General features: G+C 39.0%; 1 pseudogene; it reads left to right on the top strand.

The window, feature by feature from the left end:
- Positions 1-4,498: 4,498 nt before the first annotated feature.
- On the top strand, positions 4,499-5,248 carry LOC136164022 (small ribosomal subunit protein uS3-like; annotated as a pseudogene).
- The last annotated feature ends 3,799 nt before the right edge of the window (positions 5,249-9,047 follow it).

Below are 9,047 nucleotides of genomic sequence, written 5' to 3' on the forward strand. Positions count from 1 at the left end.
TTAGGTCAGACCTTCATTAATACTGAGCATTAATATGTTATAGTGATTTTATCATTATCTTTAACTTTCAATACTCCTCTTATGTTGATACTTTCTTCTGATTAGGCTACAATGTGGAGAGACTGGGTAATAACCAATATCACCAGGCTCTTAAGTGGTAGAGTTAGGAGTGATTCCTGGTCTGGATTCAGATGATTAAAGCACTAGGTTCGTGTCTTTACACCCTGGGATTCTCACAGTGTTTTGGGTCCTCCGTGACTCAGGTGCCCAAGAGATGTTCTGGATATCTCCTTTGATTACCCTTCCCAGTCCTCCTACATTCCTTTTAGGCAGCTCTTTGCTCTTGTTCATAGACTGAGTTTGAGGAGAGTCTTACCCCATTTCCTTAGGGCTTTGTGCTTGAAAACATTTCAGTTGCCTGGGCTTGGATTTTCCTTCAAGGTAGGACTTGATATTCAGCTATAGGGAGTGTGGTCAGTGATAGCATCCAGCTGCTAATGACTTTAGGATCCACTTCAGTTTTCTAGAAGAAGCTATGCTCTTCCTGGGCAATGACTAGTCAGCTACTGAGCATAGAGGTACTAGAACCCAGCCCTTTCTACCCGATAAGTTATGTTCCACAGCTCCTCACTGGGTTGGCAAGACTTTGTCAGATCTGTGTGGTGATCTGATTTTCTTCCTGTCCCATCCTGCTCCGTCTCATTTTTTATTTCCCATAAACATGACTCTACTCCTTCTCTAATCACAACTCAATAAACCTCTTACACTCCTAACTTCATTTCAGTGCCCACTTTCTAGGGCACCCACTGGCACTACAACTAACTGAGTGATCTACCCAAGGCAGAGATGAGTTTAAGGAGACTGGTGTGCTTCCCATCTGTGGTAACACATTACTCACTGACAGGAGGTTTCTGTCGTTAAGCACAGAGTGGGAAATATGAACGGAAGCATTAGGAGGGTGATGGGGAGAGAGAGAGAGAGAGAGGGAATAAACACATGTGGGTGGTGAGCTCAAATGAAGACTTTTAGGTAGATATCTTTTCTAATTATCCATAGGTCTGTCACTTAGCCCTTCTTTATTTACTCTTAAGCTATAGTTTTGAAGAATATTGTAATTCATAGGTTGAAATAAGCACAGAAAACCCTACCCAAAATACTAATTTTGGTTTTATTTTTTATCTATAGTAGTGAGTTCTCAATAAATATTTGTTGAATAAATGAAAGAATGAATAAAATTTTTAAAAATTCAACACATTATACATTTGACTCAGTAAAAAGAGTTATCCAGGATGGCTAATCATGACAGTTGTCCAGTAGGTAGAAAATTTTCAGGCTGAATAAAAGGCAGACTTTGTTTTCACACAAAGTCACTTGTCATAGTCAGACGGTATCCCACAGTATAGTTAACATCTGAAAGTCGGTATAAAGAAGTAGAGTCAATTCCCACCCTCTGGGACTTTCATTGTAGTAGGACTTCCTGGTTAAATGAAAAGTCAAGTCACTGTTGCAGCTGAGGAACCAAAGGATGGCTTAAGAGGAGGGGAACCCCCAAACAATCTGAATGTTCATATAATCTAAGAAAAATAGCAAGCTTTCTGTGTATGCTGGCCTCAAGTTGTACAACTACCTTTTCAAATCAGAGAGCTGCCCAGAAGCCCTTCCTATTCAGAAAATCTGGAGGGCCCTTGCATTCTTCTAAGAAGTATATATTACCTGAATGGGTTGGAGGTTGTGCTGGGAGTTTTGAGAACTATCAGGGAAGCACCTTGCGTTCTCAAGGGGAGGCAGTTATGAGATTGTGATTAAAGTCTGGAAGGGCTGTGATTGGCTCACTTGGGAGGCTCGGCTGACATTGGTTTAAAGTTTGGAGAAACAGCTGTTACTAATGTCCCTTGTAAATTATAACTGGTGAAGAGTACTGCTATGCAAAATTTCTCATATAATCTCACTTTATGTTACTGTATTGTGATGTAATTTGGATGCATTAGAAGACATAAGTATTTCTTATCCTACTTGAGAAAGAATTTGGACAGAAATACAGTTTTGTTAAAAATTGGAGCAAATTGCAGTTTGAGGAGGCCAGTGCAAAATGGGAGAGAGGATAAAAGATAATGGTGAGTCAAATAAGGTGGAACAAATACATTTTCATTGTATCAGATTGGAAATCACAACATATTGGTCCTTACAGAATTAAATAGAATGTTCTTATATTAATTTATCAGATTGCAAAATTATTTTTTGCAGTTTGAATGAAACAAAGGTCTCATTGGTGAGGAAAAATGGGATATTTCAAAAGAAAAAACATTGGCTAAAGAATATTAAAAAAGGATATGTGAACAATAATAAGGAGGGGTAGTCAACTATGGCAAATATTTCATTCCAATATAATACAGCAAAGTTGATTTAAAGGAAATTGATAAGAATAAAATAAATTTAAATCTGAGATGTCAGTCTTTAACACTGTAATTTTAAAAGTAATGTCAACTAAATCATTTGTTACTGATGTCAGAACATTCAGGTATTTGGGGGAAATGCCATTTTAAAATTATGCTTCTACTAGGTACTGGTTATGAATTATTCAGCAAATATGTGGGGGTGATATTGTTTACAACACATTTCCTACCAACTTCTGTTTTTCACTAAATTTTTTTATTCAAACTTGAGGCAGCTTTACAATGTAATCGGTAATAGAAGCAGATGGTACTTTTTTGACCCTTCTAGGCAATCAGTTATTTGCAAGATATGGGAACAGACAATATGCATTAAAATTAGCCCCATCTTTTTTAGCTGCCAAAGAGTAGACTTGGTCATAAAATTTGAGTAAAGACCCTGAGAGATCTAGTTCAGTTCTTGTATTTTACATGTGAGAAAATGCTTGCTTAGAGAGGTAGTAAATTGATCAGTTCAAGGTTGTATAAGAAATAAATAGAACCAGGTCTCAGCCACTTGATCTAGTGTTAGAGGTTCTTTGCCTCCACTTCCAGTATCAAGGCTGTGTTTTCTATTTGGGGAGATTAGAATAATTATATAATATATAAAATTTTAAAACATTTTAAACATCTTGAAAATGAACAAGAATAATATAACTGTGGAGTACTTTCTCATGCAGTTGTAAAAACTTAAAATATTGCCATATTTGCATCAGCTTTTAAAATACATATCTTAATATAGTTTGTCTTCTATTATGGATCAGAACCACTACATTTAATTTACACTGAAATGATAGCATATTAGCCATGAATTTTTTGGTAACTCTTTAAAAATTGATTACATAAACACTCTCAATGCCCTAAAAATAATAAATATGAAATATTATTACTGATATTAGTAACAAATAGACATCATCACTCTCCTTCCTCTATGACAGGCACCTATTTACATGTATTGTATTATTTTACTAAAGTCACATTTTGTTATTCTTCTAGGGTTCAACTCATTTTCTTCTAGACAAAATTATCTATCTTTTGTCACTATTCTTTCTCATTGAAATAATAATGTGTTATATAGGCCTGTTTTTTCCTGTTGGGACAAAAGGCTGCTCATAGCCTTAGTAATTTATTTGTATGGGGAAAACGAAGTGCTTTATTTTGAGGGTGATGTCACCTCCTACTGAGCTCCTCAACTTTGGAAGCAGACTGGTGCTAGATTTCTGCCTCTAGCTGTCCACTCAATCTGGTGCTCTTTGTGGGACCAGCTCATATACTTTGTGGTGGTGATTCTGATGGCCAGAAAGAGAGGACTCTTTTTTTGGTAAGAAGTATCATGGAAACACTTGAACTTGATTTTTGATGGGCTTATTGAACTTATGTTTGAATACTGATTATACGCAATGATGTTCTGAAAATTCACATCAAAAAGAATGAGGAAAGCACTGTGAGTGAAGGTTGAGGAGAAACTGGGATCCATCCTGATTTTTCTTGCAGAAATTAAACTTTCCCTGGAACAGATGCTAAGTTAAAATGATTAGATTTTAAAGCACATTCCTCCTGAGAATGAGATGGACTGAGAGCTGAAGTGACTGAGATGAAAGAAGTGTGATGTTATAAGGTTATAAAAGGTGTTATAAAGGACCAGATGTTATAAGGTTCTTATCCACCTCTAATTATTTCTCTGTAATCTCCCTCCTGAAATTTCCCCCACAGAGTGAAATAAAGATGGTGACTGTCGTCATCACCCACCATGTCCACTGCCTTGTATTTCACCCATCTTATACTTCTCATCTTTTCCGAAAGCAGGTAGAGACCTTTCACATTGCCAGTCATTTATTCATGCCACTTACTTCCTGGCCTGAATTTCCTTCCTTTACTTGGAAAACTTCTACTGCAGTCAGGTTTTAGGAAACACAGCTCAGAGATAGAGTAGTTAAAAATAAGTGCAAATATGGAGAGAGAAACAAAACTACATATTTCGACTACTCAAATTTGGACCTCAGAAGTCTCAACTCAAAAAAGTACCTGGTGCATAGTATGAGCTCAAGAAATGTTAGTAGCTTTTCCTTATGGTGGCACACGGCAGCAAGACGGCGGTGCAGATTTCCAAGGCGGAGAGGTTTGTCGCTGATAGCATCTTCAAACGGAACCGCATGGGTTTCACATTCAGCAACTGACTGAAGATGCCTACTGTGGAATGGGAAGGTCTGAGTTACACCAGTCAGGACAGAAATCATTATTCTGGCCACCAGGATGCAGAATGTTCTTGGTGAGAAGGGCCAGCGGATCTGCAAATTGCTGTGGTTCAGAAGAGATTCTGCTTCCCTGGGGGCAGCGTTGAGCTCTAAACTGAAAATGTGGCCACAAGAGTTCTTTGTGCCATTGCTCAGGCAGAGTGTCTCCCTTACAGCCTTCTAGAAGGACTCGTTGTGAAGAGGAGGGTCTGCTATGATGCGCTGCATATTATGAAGGGTGGCGTCAAAGCCTATGAGGTCACAGTACTAGGAAACTCTGAGGACCTAGGGCTAAGTCTACAACGTTGGTGGATGGCCTGGCAATCCAGGACTCTGTTAAATACCACGGTGACACTGCTGTGCCATGTGCTACTCAGACAGGACGTGCTGGGCATCAAGGTGAGTCATGCCGCCTGAGGACCCAAGTGGTAAGGCTGGCCCGAAGAAGCCCCTTCCACCCCCATCTCTGAGCAGAAGCGTGGGAAGCCGGAGCCACCTACCATGCCCCAGCCGGTACTCAAGCATAACGGGGTGTCCTTGGCAGCTGGATCTGGAGTTTGGATGTTGCTCTGTAAATACCCTTAATAAAATATTTTTTAAAAACCTGTGGCCTGACTGGGCTGTGTTATCCAGTGTTCAGACTGAGGGGCGGATCGCCCCATGGGAGAACTACTTGATTGCTTCTTAGGGCTACCTGGATCACAGTGTTTCTTTGCTTTCCTTGAAATCCACTTGGTTTCACCTGTACCTGTGAGGCGAGGGCCGGAATGGGAGGACCCAAGCAGAGTAACCAGAGAAGTACCCTGTTCAGGAGTAAACCTGGTGATGATGAAAGCTGATTATAACTGGGAAGTACCTTGATTAATTCATCTGTAGTTCAGAGTTATAGCTTTAGAAGAAGGATATGTTTAAGGTGATTATCTGTATCGCATGTAGAAAATGAATACAATAGCCATCATATTTTGGGGTTATATGAAAAAATATGAGTAGAATGAATGAAGTAGATGATGTTTTGTATATTTAAGAGTCTTGATAATTTTTGTTAGACTATCGGGTCTTCTTCTGAAACCTTTTATCTGCAGTTAGGTCCTTGTGTATGCTTCCATTCAAAAACTTTTGAGATGCCACGAGCAGTGCCTTAACTGAAGTGAGACTCATTGGCTTATGTCACATATATTAACAGTATGTGCATCAGGCCCTGGTATGCTTAGCTAGGCCTGGTCCCATGACCCTTTTCTATCTAGCCATGAGCTAAAGGTCCTGCTTCCACGGATGGGCACTGGGGTTTGAGATGCCCATGCCTTCTCTGACCTAGAAAGCTCCTGTTCTGTACCATAATTTGGTGGAGAAGGACATGGGCCCTGGAGTCAGATAAACCTGGGTGGATTCTAGTTCCTTTATATCTAAGTTTAGTGAAGGTTCTCAACATCTCATTTGTGAATTAGAGCCAACAGTAAATTCTCATATTGTGAGCACTATATAATAATCTAGAAGACAGTACGGTGCACACAGAAGTGATTACTACCTCATTGACTTCTAAGATTAGGAATACCATCCAAGCCAGCTGAACATTGGCTATTGGGATGGCCTACTAGGATTATGGTTATTGACCTTTACATGTCAGACCTACTGTTAAGTGAGCAATTCTTGCAGCCTATATTCCCTTTGCTTCTCTGCTCTCCTCTAGCGAGGATCTAACAAGGAAGGGATGGGAGGAGCCAGAAGCATCTTTCTGTCTCATAATTTGCCTTGGCTTTGGCTTTGGCTTTGGTGAGGCAAAAAACATTGATTATTTTAGAGCACAGTAATTAAGTAGGCAGGGTACAGACTGCCAATAATATCAACAAGACAATTCATTAGGCAGAGTAGGTGCTGTTGGTTAATAAATGGGCTTTAAACAAAGATTTGCCTTGGGTGAGCCAAAATCTTGCAGTTTGTCTAAAAATAGCAAAAGTTGACTCCATTTGTCAAGTATTTTCATAACTGAGTATGAAATAAATATTCTTGGAAATGAATCTAGGAGTTTTTCTTATAAACTGTGACCATTAAAATGATGCTTAAATTCTGAGAAAGTTGCACTTGAAAGTTTTAAGCATATTTCATTGTCTCACTCCAGTGATGTGGTAAAATGATCATAGACTTTTAGAGTCAGACAGACAGTGTTTTGAATTCTACTGTGATACTAACTTAATATCACTGAGACGTAGTTTTCTCTTAGGTGAAATAGCTTCAGTTTTCTCTATTTTGCAAGATGTCTGTACAGATTAAATGTGATAATGCATGTCAAGTGCCTTGTGTCATGCCATGCCCAATTTCTGTCTTTATCTTTGTTTTCTAGACCTATATAGAGAGCATACTTATGTTAGATCAACTTAGTGAACACACTCAACCTCTCATCTGATAATTACTTGGCATTTGTCCCCTCATACAAGAGACATCAATGTGATATAATGCTCTAAGATAGAACTTGCTGACCATCTGATCTTTTTTTCATTTGAGCAGTACAACTCAAATTACGGATAGGGAAGAGGGGAAGTGAATAATTGAATTTTGACTTAGATAAATAGGAAAGGGAATGCTACTGAACATATGTTATTATGAATAAAGTTGTTACCATGTACTATTTTTATTTTTAGTTTAGACTATATTTTTAATATTGTTAAGTTTCCTGGTTATGTAATTATATATACATGAAATAGAAAATAATTTTATTTAAATTTAAAATTTTTTCAAAAATGAATTTGTTTTGCTGGGTTTCAGGAACCCCCAAAAGAATAATGACACCTCAAGTATATTATTAAATTGCTACATTTGGCAGATGTGTGTGTGTGTGTGTGTGTGTGTGTGTGTGTGTGTGTGTGTGTGTATGCTCAGTTGCTCGGTCATGTCTAACTCTTTGTAACCCTATGGACTTAGCCCACTAGGCTCCTCTGTCCGTGGGATTTCCCAGGTAAGAATACTGGAGTGAGTTGCTATTTCCTATTCCAGGGGATCTTCCTGACCCAGGGATTGAACCTGTGTCTCCTGCATCTCTTGTATTGGCAGGCAGAGTCTTTACCACTGAGTCACCTGGGAAGTCTATAAATACACATATATCCCCTTTTTTTAGATTCTTTTCCTATATGGGTTATTACAGAGTATTGAGTAGAGCTCCCCATGCTGTACAGTACATTGTTATTAGTTATCTATTTTATATATTGTAGTATGTGTCTGTCAGTCCCAATTTCCTAATTTACCTCTCCCACCATGTACTAGTCATGGCAAAAATAACTATTAAGTGGCTAGTACAAAGGTGCTGACTTAGTGCTAGGGGTACAACAGTGAATGAAACAGGTCAAGTTCCTGGCCTCATGGAACTTAAGTGCTAGTGAGGGGATACAGAAAATAAATAACTCAGTAAAATATATAGTGCTATAGACAATGATCATGATGTAGAAGAAAAATAAAGAAAAATAAGAGGGACAAGAAGTACTAGGGTAGGTATGGGACTTCTATCTTGTGTAGGCTGGCCATAAAAGGTCTCTTCAATAAGGTGACATTTGGGCAAGGATCTTAAGGGAGTGAAAGAGGGTTTGCAGATGTTAGCCTGCCCTGACTGATATGGGCATCCTCCATAAGAAGATAGATTAGGGCTTTCTCCCTGTCCTGATCCTTCCCACCAGGGCACTATTCTCTGATACCCTCCCTGTTTATCAAGGAATCTGGTAGGATCTGATATAGCACGACCACTTAAATTCCAGTTTGGAGGATGCTGTTTATCTATAGTTCCATTTACCTTTCAAAAATTTATAGACTAATAGAGCAAGCATATCAATCTGTTCTGAAAGAAGAATACTCTTAACTGGATCTTTTAAAGATCACACAACTGATCCACACAGCAGCCAATGTGGATATAAAACATGTAAAATTCCATTGCTTTCCTCCACCTGAAATACCATGTCCAGTTCTTTCTGTATCTCCTGGTACCACTATTATTCTAATGGTTGGTAGAATTTCAGCTCACCCTGTAATCTCTTTCTTCTGACCCATGGAGAACAACGGGATGCACTTGTGGTGATCAACTCCATCAGTCTTCCTCACATGCCTGCAAACCAGTACTGGGCTCTCTGCTGAAATTCTGTCAACTACACTAGAACTTAATAACTAGTGCTGATTTTCCCAAGACAGCCAAAATGTGCTTGAAAGATTTCCTCAGCTCCATTGGCTTCATTTTATGCATCAGCAGTAAAGGGTCGAGCCTGCAGAACACACCTGAGAATGTACTTCTGATTTAGGAGTGTACCAACCAGCCTGGGCAAATGCAGACCCAGCCTGGCTAGGGGAGAGGGTCTCCTGTGGTGAGGTCAGCTCCATTTATGGACTTTTAAATAAATCCCACTATCCA

This window comes from Muntiacus reevesi, chromosome 3 (genome assembly GCF_963930625.1).
Source record: "Muntiacus reevesi chromosome 3, mMunRee1.1, whole genome shotgun sequence".
In the NCBI taxonomy this organism is placed as follows: Eukaryota; Metazoa; Chordata; class Mammalia; order Artiodactyla; family Cervidae; genus Muntiacus; species Muntiacus reevesi.